Raw genomic sequence first — 15,191 nt, 5'->3', positions numbered from 1 at the left:
CAGGGTTGCTCCTCCTTATCTTCATCTAGTGATACCACACCAGAAGACACCACATCAGAGCCCTTTCTATGCAGATTGAGAACCCCAGAACCTTGACTCATTGTCCCGCTGTCCCCGCTGCTCTGGATCCCCCCTGGTGCTATTCTTCTAGCGTGCCCGCTCCTGTGCACTGTGGGGATGTGCCCGGACTGCTGAGGAGGACTATGGGCTGTATCGGGAGCCGGAGCAGTCTGCTTGTCTATTTTGCATGATCTTTGCCGCAGGGCAGCGTGCTGGTTCAGTGGAGCTCAGAATCTGCACCTCAGAATCCAAATACCAGATGAGGAACATGGGGGTATGTTATGGATTCTAAGACATTAGTTGTTAACAAATATGAACAAGGCAATTAACCTTAATTGTCTGTTAACTTGTCTGTGGCTCACATGACCGTGGGAAAATTACTCTCATTCGCTGGCAAAGCTGTATTTTTTGAATGAAACCTATTATGCATTAATAAATGAGTCATTTTTATACATAGTTCCGCGTGGCCACAGATTTGAGTGCCGGTCCACTTAATCATTTATAATATTTGTGCATTGAAACCATAGGATATCGTAAGAATAACAGCGTAGGCATGAGGGTAGCCGGTAAGTTTGCAGAGGAGGATCAGGCGTAGTGGATTGTGTAGTGTAATTACCTACTTTAGGTTAACACTGCAATCTACTGGGGTTGTGGTGTATTGCATTTACAGTGGTTGTTTCTTTCATAGCGAAGCATGAGAACTCGCGCTTCAGCAGTAACGTTTTGCAGAAAAAAGGAGCGCTAGCGATGACACAACTGTAGGATGAAGTTCTTAGTAGAGTCTCCCAAATGTATGTGTGCCCCAGAGTATAAACCTTTTAGCCCCTCCAGTGTGCAGGGAACATAATTTAAGGGACAGAACCAATCAGTAATGAAAAAAATACCCTTACATTATAGGCACACCAGCTGCTGTGAAACTACAACTCCCAGTATGCACACTTACTCAGCTGTTCTTGTAATTCCCATAGAGGTGAAAGGAGGATTCTTGGAGTTGTAGTTTCAGAATAGCTGGAGTGCCAGAGATTGTTGATCCCTGAGGTTCACTAAACCAGGTAGTTACTCCCTCCTCTTTCGGAAAATTATTATTGTCAGTTCTATTTGCACTGGTGAGTGGTAGCAGTCAGTGTCGGATAGTTAAGTGGATAGTCAGTGGTTCGCCATGCTGATGGATGGTGGCGCAAATGCTAGGTGCCAGGAGGAAGGGAGTGGTGGTGGGTTTGTTGGAGCAAACCACTTGGTTTTGGCTAGATTCTTCAAATATAGGCTTTACCTCTTTCTGGGCTTTCTATCTATGACTCTTGGTTGTGATTGGACTCGTTACATAATGCACATCATAAAGAGCACTATATATATAAGATACATAATATATAGATTATATACACTCACCTAAAGAATTATTAGGAACACCATACTAATACGGTGTTGGACCCCCTTTTGCCTTCAGAACTGCCTTAATTCTACGTGGCATTGATTCAACAAGGTGCTGATAGCATTCTTTAGAAATGTTGGCCCATATTGATAGGATAGCATCTTGCAGTTGATGGAGATTTGAGGGATGCACATCCAGGCACGAAGCTCCCGTTCCACCACATCCCAAAGATGCTCTATTGGGTTAGATCTGGTGACTGTGGGGGCCATTTTAGTACAGTGAACTTATTGTCATGTTCAAGAAACCAATTTGAAATGATTCGAGCTTTGTGACATGGTGTTTATTCTGCTGGAAGTAGCCATCAGGATAATTTTCGCCACAGGACTGCCGCATACTGGATGTTTTTCCCTTTTCACACCATTCTTGTAAACCCTAGAAATGGTTGTGCGTGAAAATCCCAGTAACTGAGCAGATTGTGAAATACTCAGAGCGGCCCGTCTGGCACCAACAACCATGCCACGCTCAAAATTGCTTAAATCACCTTTCTTTCCCATTCTGATATTCAGTTTGGAGTTCAGGAGATTGTCTTGACCAGGACCACCCCCCTAAATGCATTGAAGCAACTGCCATGTGATTGGTTGACTAGATAATTGCATTAATGAGAAATAGAACAGGTGTTCCTAATAATTCTTTAGGTGAGTATATATGGTATGTTTTTCTCTGTGCAGGTGTGACCTGTACTACAATCTTTTTTATCAAAATGCATATTTATGCAGCTTTCCAGATATGTTTTCCTACTTTATTTGAACCATTTTCCAATTTAGGCAAACTATATTGCCTGTGGCTGTGTCTAACATTGCATTTTGCAGAACAAGATGAGATTTATAGTAATGTATTTTTTCCAAAGTGCATATTTAAACTTGGGGATCAGCACTACATTTTTCAAAATTGTCCTTTTTATTGTTAAATCATTTTCAATAGATCCTCTTTTGCCAGCTGGTTTGCTGCTCTGTAGTGTGCCACATACACAATGAATTCTGCTAAACCATCTTCTGGACAGATTTGACTGCATGACTTATCCAGCTGTAGTAAAGACAGTCAACATTCAGAGACAAGAGAGGAAGAAATGACAAACCAGGGAGGACATAGCGACGATAGAGGTACGAATAGTATATCAAACAGGACAGAGTATATGAATTTCGTACATGAAACTGCTTCACTGGGTCTCTAAGTGTTATAATTTTGCCATTAAAAAAAAAAGTTTGTATGCCACTGTTTGTGAAAAAAATAGGAAATTCCTTATTCTAATCTTATTTAACCATATTAAAGGGATATTCCCATTGCACCAGGTGTGGGTCTCCATTCAATTCCAGGCACGCGAGCTTGCAGTGGTGACATGATGAGGCCCTCACCCCTTATTGGATATTAATGTAAAATCCTGTAGATATGCCATTAATGTCAAGATGGGAATACCCCTTTAAGTATTTGTGTTTATTGCTTTTATATGGATTGAAATGGACTGAATGTTTCCCACTTTTCTCCTTGCCACATTGTTCTTGATGGCTCAGCTCAGATTTTTCGAATCAGTGGTCACCTATTGACTATAATAAGCCATATATGCTGCCTGTTGAGAGGTTAAGCGGCACAGTGCTTCCCTGGTGTCCCAGGCAGTGGTTTTGTGCTGCCCTAGGCGAGACTAAACTCGGGCACCCCCCTAATATAAATTTGACCCACCCGTTCCTGTCAAGGCCAAACCCCTTCCTCTGTAAACCCCACCCCTTCCTCTTACACCTTACACCAGAACTACTACGTTTAGCTGTTGTGGTTCTGGTGATTATAGTGTACCTTGAATATAGAGAAGAAAAAGAATCATCACAAATGTATGTATGAAATAAAATACAATGTCTATCATCTAAAAGTTATTTAAAAAAATAAACTATGCACATTCCTAGTTTGACACAAATATTTAGTATTTTGCAGATGTATAAAAAAATATATAAAAAATCTGTAAAATACTAAGTATGTGTGTCAGAAGTTGCGCTTTTTTAATTTTAGAATAAAAGGGATACAGGCAGCCATTTTATTTAATACATTAGTGCTAATTTCTGTGTTGGTTGGAGGGGGGTGAGGGGCAGTATTACACAATCTGTATATGTATAAAAAAAATATATAAAGATTGTGTAATACTGCCCCTCACCCCCCCTCCAACAGCACAGAAATTAGCACAAATACATTAAATAAAATGGCTGTATCATTATTCTAAAAATTAAAAAAGCACAACTTCTAATACAAATGTATTTTACAGATTACTTTTTTTTTTTTTTTAAAAACAATGTGCAGCTAGAGATAGTACAGTATTAACCCCCTTACCTCATAAAACAACTAAGTAATTAATTTTTTGTGAATTACTGTAATTTAAGTACTTACAGTTTTTGAAGACAGCAGGCTCAGGGATCAGTGCATTGGTGGCCGGGGCATGGCCTCAGTGTTCACGGTGACCGTGTGCAGGATCCGTTCTGCACTTGTAGGAGATAAGGCTCACCCTAGCGCTGGCCGGCCCGTGACTCCACCTCCCTGTGACGTCACGACGGCAACGCGCGGACGCAAAAGGCAGGGGAGGTCGGGAGGAAGTCAGGAGGAGGAGGAAGTAAGTCTTTCAACTCCTTCACTATGCGGCGCCGGCGATGCAGCTCACATAGTGAAGGATCGGATTGGACAAGGGGCAAATATTTTTTTTTGCATATTGTGTAACTATTACTAAGCAAACAAGGCATTTTGCCGCCCCATTGGCAAGTGCTGCCCTAGGCGAATGCCTTGTTTTCCTCGTGATAGATACACCCCTGACCCCAGGCACCTCATTGACCACCATCACCAATGTCTATGCTTAGACAACCTCTTTGCCAAGCCAAGCATGCATATGTATTGGAGGATCAAAAGAGACAGCTGTTGGCCCAACGAGCATTCGTTCAACAACTATATTGTGTGTATAACCTGCTTCATTTACTAATTTAGCATATACTAAATGTCTGCTTGTGCATTTGAAATTTGGTGGTGGGAAGTCAAACAGAAAATACTCGTAACACATGATCTGGTTTGGGAAAAAAAACATTCAGTTAAAATCTTTGTTTTGAAAAATAGGCTTTATATAGTACTTTATCTTGTGCTTTATGTAATCTATTTTCTACAAGCTCCATATGAAATGTGAATTTTATTTTAGGGATAAAAAAATGTTAAATTATTTTGTAAATGACTATATAATTTACAAGCGCTTTCTACTTTTTGTGTCATTCATACAGAATTAAAGTTAGCAAAATCATGTGCAGTAACCATATGAAGTAATTCTGGTCATAGCTCAGTCATTTGCTATGCAAACCTCCTACTTTCTCATTCACAAACATAATAGGTTTGTGAAATTTACAGCAAAGAGGACCTATAACCTGGGTATGTGTATGTGTTTAATTTAAAGAGGAGCTGTCGTCTCTCTTGACATGTCTGTTTTCGTAACTACTTGCATTCCACATGCAATACCAATTCTGGCGCATCTTTTTACAGAACTTTATATTGTGCTGTTCCTTTATTGTTCCTACTAGACATTTATGAATGGATTGCCAGCAATCTGCAATAACAGTCCATATGAGTGTTGGTGGTGTGTCAGTCTGACACTGACAGCACTACTTATATAGTGTCAGGGTGTGCAGGGACACATTCCCAACCCGTAACACATAGTTAGACTCTATTGTAGACTGTTAGCCTTTCATTCATAAACTTCAAGTAGAAATACTAGAGGAATGATACAGCCAGAAACATAAATAAAGTGAGCAAAGGATATGGCTAATAGATCCTGGATATTTTTCCCAGACATGGAATTATAAAATGTATACAGTATGTGTCTGTAGATGGAATTTGCTAGTAAAGAAGGTCCTGTGACTACAGCAGCCTTGACGCTGATTCAGAAGTGTGTAGGAGTGTACTAACAAAGGAAAGGGGAGGAGTGGAAAATTTTATGTGACCTAGCAGGCTTGGAGAAACAGTGACCGTGACCAGGCTGCAGCTCCTCTGTATCTGTAACATGTCTAGACTGGCCAGACATCTAGCTTCCTTGCTCCATGTCCTCCATCCGGCACATTGGGTGTCCTGCTTTTCTAAAGGTACCTTTACACAAGCCAGTTATCATGCAAATTATCATTAAATTGAGCGAAACTGCACGACTATGGAGCAGTGGAAAAGCAATGAACGATAGAGCGACAACCGACAATCGTAGATTTCTCGTTGGTTCGATAATTTGTGTGCGCACAAAAATCATCATTGACGTTGATGAATTCATACATTTAAACAGGAATTGTGTACTACACAGATGATTAATTTGTCCACAACACCATGCAACATAAATCAACAGTCTGCTTTACAAACAATGGAATATGCAATTAAAATTACGATTTTGTGAAGATAATCAGCACATCTAAAGGGTCATTGTTGAAACGTTCACTACACCAAGAAACGGCTCATTTTTCACACAATCGTACCAATCACCGCCTCATGTAAAGATACCTTAAGGCTCCACGCTCGGACAGCAGCATTGTGCTTTCTGAGTATGTGTGAGATTGTGAAACAGCTCTCAATGATCAATGTTTGTGTATAATTAAAGGGGTTCTGCAGTTTGTTTAAACTGATGATCTATCCTCTGGATAGATCATCAGCATCTGGTCGGCGGGGGTCCGACAACCCGGTACCCCCGCCGATCAGCTGTTTGAGAAGGCAGCGGCGCTCCAGCAGCGCCGCGGCCTTCTCACTGTTTACCGCAGGCCCAGTGACGTCATGACTAGTATCAACTGGCCGGGGCGCGGCTAAGCTCTGTTCACTTGAATGGAGCTTAGCCGCGCCCAGACCACTGACACTAGTCGTGACGTCACTGGGCTGCTGCCTTCTTAAACAGCTGCTCGGCGGGGGTCCCGGGTGTCGGACCACCGCCGATCAGATGCTGATGATCTATCTAGAGGATAGATCATCAGTTTAAACAAACTGCAGAACCCCTTTAAGTATTAGGATTGCCATTCTGCGTTTCGGCCAACAGAGGCCGCTGTTTCCCAGCTACAGCTCACTGACTGCTCGGATTGCAATATGCATGAGAGGTGTGGTTAACAAGCTTCAGGGAAGCAGGAAGTCATCACCATTTTAGAGAGCAGACAAGGACACACAGAGGAAAGTGAATCGATCGCCTTCTGTTGCTACTGGAACTGCAGTCAAGGGAAGCAGATCTCCTCCAACACCCGGATCCTGTACTGAAGGAGGATTTCTGCTGCAGATATCGCTGGTGGGAACTGAGGAGCGAAGCAGTGATGCCACTATGCCGCACACGTATGGAAAGGAGATTGTTCATCTAACAGCGACTGCTGTGCGACGCTGTTCCCCCGGTTACAGACGGGGTCGCGGGCGCCGTGCTCTTCTGTGATCGGTGGCCAGTGCTTCCAAGTTACCACCGCAGTCTGGGACACTCTATCTGGGTGAGTGATGTTGCTTCTGAGGATTCCGCTCCACAGCTTCCATTCAGCCCTGGACACAGCATGAGTTCGGCTGGTTTCATGTGTCACTGCTCTAAGGGCGGTATGCATCACTCCCTGGGCTGGGCTGAGTTGGGTCAGGTGACCTCGTTGACCAACCCTGGCTCTCCTACACATACTTAAAGGGCTCAGCCCTTTTCCCAAATGCCTCAGTGTCAAGGTCCTAGTCTGTTGCTGAAGAGCTTGATAACCACTTACGTTCCTGATCTATACTTCGTCCCTGGACTCCGCTTATCGTCTGATCCTTGCCTGCTTGCTTTGTCTCTCCCATTGCCAACCCGGATTGCCTGACCTGTACTTGTGCCGCCTGCCTTGACCTTCTGCCTGTCTGACTACTAGAGATGGCCTTGCGGTTCACCCGGCAGTTGGTTCGCGGCAAACCTTGTGCGTCCGTGATTTGCCGAACATGCGAACATATGGAGATATTCGCGTCCGTCATATTCTTTTACATTGTGAAGAACTTTCACCCATGACACATCCATCAGGTGGTACAGGACAGCCAATTTAGACGTTTCAGCACATGGACATACCCCCTACCTTATGAATAGACCCGATCTGGCCGCCATTTTACATTCAGGCTTTTGTCAGTGTAGGGAAAGGTTGCTGTGTGGAGCAGGGACAGACTGTTAGGGACAAAAACGCTATCAAATAGGTCCACAAAAGTCCTTTTAAGGACTGGTATAGGTGTACTATTGATAGGTGTGCAGTACAGAGGGGTGTAATACACTTATAATATACTTTCTAACATAGAAAGCATATTATAGTGGATTTGTATTGTGCAGCAGTGGTGAGCGGTTCTGCAGTGATACTGAAGCTACACAGAGTGACAAACACAATTAGAAAAAAAAAAATTATAACTGGTGTGCTATACCAGTCGTACCCCAAAAAAACGGATAGAAACGGGGTGTTATATAACAATAATATACTTTCTATATAGTGCATTTGGGTACTGCAGCATTTGTTTGCGGTTTTGCTGTGTTCCCTCTGCTACACACAGTGACAAACGGTATTGGAAAAAAACATTATAACTGGTCTGATATACCAGTCGCCCCCCAAAAAAACTAGATGAAGCGGGGTGTTATATACCAATATACTTTCTTTATATTGCATTTGGGTACTGTATAGTGCATTTGCGCATGCGCGTACGTGAAAATTATATTGCCGATATTTCGCATTGAAAAAAATAATGAATAGAGATCGCAAATTCGAATAATACAGCTGGTATGTCACTGTCCATGTTGTGGGACTATTTGTGCACTTCTAGTAATTATTTCTTGGCTGAAAATATGAGCTGAAGGTTTTTCAGGTTCGCCTGCCATTAAAATGAATGGGACCCGCTGCGAACTTGCGGTTCGCGAACATTTGATCGCGTTCGCGAACTGTCCCGGCAGATGTTCATCCATCACTACTGACTACGCCTCTGCCTCATCCTTCGGTTCCTGCTTTGTTGCTCCTAGTAACGACCCTGCCTGTCTACCACGCCTGTACTGCTGGTACCTATCTCAGGTATCTTCTGGTCTGCCTGGACCAGCTGATATTGACTCTGGGACTGCTCTGGAGTGGAACCTGGCATCTACTCTAATGGCCCAAGTCTAGCCTCACCATCAGAGGCTCTAGCAAAGACCAGGTAGATGCTTAGTCATGCCCCTGCAGGGTACAGCCAGTCGGTAGCACAGTGGGTTCACATCCGCTGATCCGTGACAGTACACTCAGGCCATGGACCCTGATGGTCATCCCAAGGCTGTCGTTCATAATCTGTTATAGGAATTAAAGCGCCAGAGCGAACGGCAGGATATCTTGATGCAGTTCATGCAAAATGTTGCTGCTCATCTGGATGCCATCTCTTCTCCAGCCACTGCAGGGTCGCCAGTCACTGCTACACCTGCTACGACTACACTGGTGAATCCGGATCGGAGTGCCGCTGGTGTGCAACTCCCTCTGCCAACCCCCTATGGTGGTGATCCAAAGACCTGTCGTGGATTCCTAAATCAGTGCCTGATCCACTTTGAGTTAAATGTGCAGAGGTTTCCCACTGAGCGGTCCAAGGTTGCCTTCATTGTGTCCCTGCTGTCTGATGAGGCCCTTGCCTGGGCAAATCCTATTTGAGAACATAGAGATCTCCAGAGACCAATAATCTGCAGTCTTTCCTGGCTACCTTCCGGATGGTCTTTGAGGAGCCCGGCCGCTCGTTCTCTGCTGCTTCAGCTCTGCTGCATCTATGACAAGGTTCCTCGTCTGTGGGTCAGTACGCCATCCAGTTTAGTACCTTGGCTGCCGAACTTGCATGGAACAATGAGGCTCAACTGGCGGTGTTCTGGGAGGGCCTTTCTGACCGTATTAAGGATGAACTAGTTGGTCGCGACCGCCCATCTACTCTGAATGACCTGATCACATTGGCTACAAGGATTCATATGCGTTCCAGGGAACGTTCTAAGCAGTTCGCAAACAACAGAAGACCTCCTCGTTTGGCTCAATCCTTCCAGAGGCCGGTCCTTCCTCTAGTGTCCACCCCACCTGAAGAGTCCATGCAAATCGAGCGCTTTAGACTGTCTGAACAGGAACGCCTACGTCGCAAAGCAGAGAACCTGTGTCTGCATTGTGGAGGCAAGAGCCACTTTGTGCGTAATTGTCCACATAAGCCGGGAAACAACAATGTCTAAGGTCAGTTGGAGAGGTGGTCCTAGACAAGGAGAAGTCATATCCGAAACTTTCAGTTTCGGTGACTCTCTCTCTCACAAGGGAGTCACACTGTCTGTGCCTGCATTCTTGGACTCTGGGTCAGCCAGTAAATTCATTCAGCAAGCCCTGGTCCATCCGTATTGACTTCCCACCATTCATCTAGAAAGGCCTTTGTCAGTGGCCTCCGTAAATGGATTGCCACTCCCTGAACCGGTACTCTGTGTTACTATACCCCTTAAGTTACAGATTTGGGTTCTGCATTCTGAGTTGATCTCCTTCTATGTGCTGCCAGCCTCAGTGAATCCAGTTATCCTTGGGCTACCCTGGCTGCGTCTGCACACTCCAGTTGTGGACTGGCACTCCGGTCAGATAATGCATTGGGGATCATCTTGTCACTCCACCTGCTTAGAGGAGGTCCAACCTGCTTCCATGCCTTCTGTACCTGTAGACCTGCCTGGACTTCCACAGGAGTATGCCAGTTTTGTGGACGTCTTTAGTAAGAAAGACGCCGAGACCCTGCCTCCTCATCGTCCATATGACTGTCCGATTGACCTTCTGCCTGGTGCTACACCTCCTTGTGGTCGAGTCTACCCACTCTCACTTCCAGAGACTCAGGCGATTGTCTGACTACATCAAGGAGAATCTGGAGAGGGGGTTTATCCAGAAATCCACTTCACCTGCCGGTGCCGGGTTCTTCTTAGTGCAGAAGAAAAATGGTTCCTTACGGCCCTGTATCGACTATCAAGGTCTGAATAAGGTCACGATCAAAAATCTATACCCTCTTCTGCTAATCTCCGAACTATTTGACAGGATCTGGGGGGCTAAGGTCTTTACCAAACTCGACCTGCGCGGTGCATATAACCTTATCCGCATTCGAAAGGGCGACGAGTGGAAGACCGGTTTCAACACTTGTGATGGACATTACGAGCATCTCGTCCTGCCCTTTGGTCTGTGCTGTCGGGGGGTAATAATTCAATTAAGAATTATTAATTATGGTCATAAAAATAATTAACCATAAAAAAATTAAATTTATAAAATTTGTCATAAATTCTTAAAATCATGACCTGGTGAATTGTAGTCAACCTAATTGATACAATTCACATCTGAGTCCGACTATTTCCTCAGATAAATAAGTTCTTTTTGACGTGAGATGATGTTAATGATAAAATGTAGTTCTGCATTATACAATAATATACAGGTATTATAAAAATATGCAGATTTATTGGTTACAAGGTTATAAACATATATAAGTAAATAAACACAATGATACATGCAAATGAATATATATAGCGTTAATATAAAGCATTACAAGCTTAACAATACATGTGAGTGGAAATAACTTGTCACATTATAACCAAGCTATTATTAGGTTAGGATATCAAAATAGGAACATAAGTTATATACATTACTTCTTTTCAGAGAAAACCTCATGATATCAAGATGGGCATGTCTAATCCTAGACATCATTATAGAATGCTAAATACATTCTGCCCCCCCCTAACCAACTACACATCACATGACTTCAAGATGGGCAAATCCATTCAAGGATATAACTTAGAAGAGACAACTGTATCCTTCCGCCCCATCCTGGACTATTTTCACATATATAACTTTGTTAAGACTATTAGGACAAATAACAGGGATCTAGGATCTTAAATGGGAAGGATTTGAAATAAGTCTTTCCTGTGGGAATCCATCACTTAGCTTGGCGAAGAATGTTCTATCAATATATATACACTCACCTAAAGAATTATTAGGAACACCATACTAATACGGTGTTGGACCCCCTTTTGCCTTCAGAACTGCCTTAATTCTACGTGGCATTGATTCCACAAGGTGCTGATAGCATTCTTTAGAAATGTTGGCCCATATTGATAGGATAGCATCTTGCAGTTGATGGAGATTTGAGGGATGCACATCCAGGGCACGAAGCTCGCGTTCCACCACATCCCAAAGATGCTCTATTGGGTTGAGATCTGGTGACTGTGGGGGCCATTTTAGTACAGTGAACTCATTGTCATGTTCAAGAAACCAATTTGAAATGATTCGAGCTTTGTGACATGGTGCATTATCCTGCTGGAAGTAGCCATCAGAGGATGGGTACATGGTGGTCATGAAGGATTGGACATGGTTAGAAACAATGCTCAGGTAGCCCGCGGCATTTAAACGATGAACAATTGGCACTAAGGGGCCGAAAGTGTGCCCAGAAAACATCCCCCACACCATTACACCACCACCACCACCAGCCTGCACAGTGGTAACAAGGCATGATGGATACATGTTCTCATTCTGTTTACGCCAAATTTGGACTCTACCATTTGAATGTCTCAACAGAAATCGAGACTCATCAGACCAGGCAACATTTTTCCAGTCTTCAACAGTCCAATTTTGGTGAGCTCGTGCAAATTGTAGCCTCTTTTTCCTATTTGTAGTGGAGATGAGTGGTACCCTGTGGGATCTTCTGCTGTTGTAGCCCATCCGCCTCAAGGTTGTGCGTGTTGTGGCTTCACAAATGCTTTGCTGCATACCTCGGTTGTAACGAGTTGTTATTTCCGTCAACGTTGCTCTTCTATCAGCTTGAATCAGTCGGCCCATTCTCCTATGACCTCTAGCATCCACAAGGCATTTTCGCCCACAGGACTGCCGCATACTGGATGTTTTTCCCTTTTCACACCATTCTTTGTAAACCCTAGAAATGGTTGTGCGTGAAAATCCCAGTAACTGAGCAGATTGCGAAATACTCAGACCGGCCCGTCTGGCACCAACAACCATGCCATGCTGAAAATTGCTTAAATCACCTTTCTTTCCCATTCTGACATTCAGTTTGTAGTTCAGGAGATTGTCTTGACCAGGACCACACCCCTAAATGCATTGAAGCAACTGCCATGTGATTGGTTGACTAGATAATTGCATTAATGAGAAATAGAACAGGTGTTCCTAATAATTCTTTAGGTGAGTGTATATATAAGCAATTATTTAATGCTTTGCTAGATTATGAGTCTAGATTCTTCTGCAGGTAGAATGAAGCCTCACAATATCCTAAGACTACATCTCAATATGGAGATGATCAATTAATTTAATTATTTATTTATTCGCCAATCTAGATGGTATAATTTCACCCACACTATCAAATTAGTCTTATTAAAATGACATATAATTTTCTGTGTCTCTTACCAAGTCCTAGTAGGAATCTCACTTCTGCTCCTAGGAAAGCTGAGTGGTCCATCATAGCGCATCTCATCATGGCTTTAATCTTGATAGTCCCCTCTAGAGAGCTTTACTTCTCTTCTCCTCCTTTTTCTCTCTTTTTTTTCCCTCTCTTCTGTGTATGGCTTATGATCACAAACTTATCAGTTAGACACACATTCCTAGTTTGGAACTTTCCAATCATTGTCGGATGGGCGTGACCTTTGATAAAAAAATGTGACATCATAACCTTACCCAGAATGCACTTTTGCTACTGTTGTAATGTCACCTACTCATACCTAGGTGGCACTGCTGTATAAGCTATTTGCATCATAGTATAAAGGGTTAACTTATGTAAGTCTGAATATACATTTTGACTTTAGAAGCTTTAATTCAAAGCTATAGGGATTAATTCTGACACTTGTAGCAATTAGAGACAGACCTCTAGGCGTCTCTCTGAACGTTTCTCACACTGTTAATTTATGGATCATAAATGGCCTTGTTTTCTCACAGAGATATCAGTACCTCCTCTGTCATACCAAAGATGTGATTAATTGTTACAAAACACACATCTTCACAGACACACTCTTTTTGAGATAGATATTCTGCTAATGAGAAATATATATATAATATACTGGATACATGTTGTCTTCGTAACATATAACAATATAATATAACCAAATATATATATATATATATATATATATATATATATATGTCCTACTGATTGTCTTATGCTAAGGACTAGCTAAGGCTCATTAAATGAATACATACATATTATATATTTTGCTTCATTAATAAATGCCTAATTGTATAGGTAATTATCACCAGCTGCATAGAGCTTATCTTTATCTCCCGTCATAAATTTAAAAGTATACAAGGAGGCGTCTTCTCAGACTGGTACATTCATGAAAAGAATAATACAAAAAAAACAGAAACCTTTGTGTGACCTTACTTCGGCCTACTCAAGACATACAAAATTGCAACTATAGTCGAGCATGGCTTTTAAAGGCAATGAACATCCATCTTGACTAGAATGAATTGGATATCAATGCATTTACCTATGAAAAGGCACAACAGTGCAATGCTCCTGCGGTATTTCAAGAGTTTGTTAATGATATCTTCCGGGACCTGCTCTATATATGCGTGATCGTGTACCTGGACAATATACTGATTTATTCTCAAGATTTAGTCACTCACTGAAGCATGTACATTTAGTCTTACAGTGGTTGAGGGAAAATCGACTCTATGTCAAACTCGAGAAATGCACCTTTGAAAAGACTACTGTACCGTTTCTCGGATACATCATCTCAGATGCAGGATTACAGATGGATCCTGAGAAATTGAAGGCGGTAATGTACTGGCCACGCCCACAGGGTCTTCGTGCTATACAGCTCTTCCTGGGATTTGCCAATTTTTACTGGCAGTTCATTCCGAATTTTTCATCCCTTACGTCTCTGATCTCCGCTCTTACTAAGAAAGGGGTGAATGCCAAAGACTGGACTCCTGAGGCAGAGGCCGCTGTCGCCCAATTAAAGAGCTCCTTTGCCCCTGCACATGGTTAGCGACATCCCGATGTCTCCCGCCAATTCTTTTTAGAAGTGGATGCCTCCTCCATAGTTGCTGGTGCTGTTTTACTGCAAAAAAGATTGCAAGGGCAAGATAAAGTCCTGATCAAAAGTTTAAGACCACTTGAAAAATGGCAAAAAATCATATTTAGCATGGCTGGATCTTAACAAGGTGAGACAAAACATTTTTTGAGCATTCAATTTATTAAAAACAACGAATTAACTGAAACAGGCTGTTTTTCAGCTGATCAAAAGTTTAGGACCACACCTCCAAGAAAAAACTAAACCCCCCCAAAACAGAAATCCAACTTCCAAACATGAACTCAGTAATGAGTAGCTCTGCTGTTATTGTTTATCACTTCCAAAATTCGTTTCGGCATGCTTGATGCAAGCGGTTCCATGAGGTGAGTGGGAACATTTCTCCAAGTGGTGAAGACGGCCGCACGAAGGCCATCTACTGTCTTGAATAGAGTTGAGCGAACACCTGGATGCTCGGGTTCGACGAGTTCGGCCGAACTTTCGAAAAATGTTCGGGTTCGGGATCCGAACTCGACCCGAACTTCATCCCGAACCCGAACCCCATAGAAGTCAATGGGGACCCGAACTTTTGGGCACTAAAAAGGCTGTAAAACACACCCGGAAAGGGCTAGAGGGCTGCAAAAGGCAGCAAAATGTAGTTAAATCCCCTGCAAACAAATGTAGATAGGGAAATGATGAGTTAACATAAAATAAATAAAAATTAAACAATATTAATTGGAGTGAGGTCCCATA

The sequence above is a fragment of the Bufo bufo genome, chromosome 9, assembly GCF_905171765.1.
Source record: "Bufo bufo chromosome 9, aBufBuf1.1, whole genome shotgun sequence".
Lineage (NCBI taxonomy): Eukaryota > Metazoa > Chordata > Amphibia > Anura > Bufonidae > Bufo > Bufo bufo.
This window is presented reverse-complemented; position numbering follows the sequence as displayed.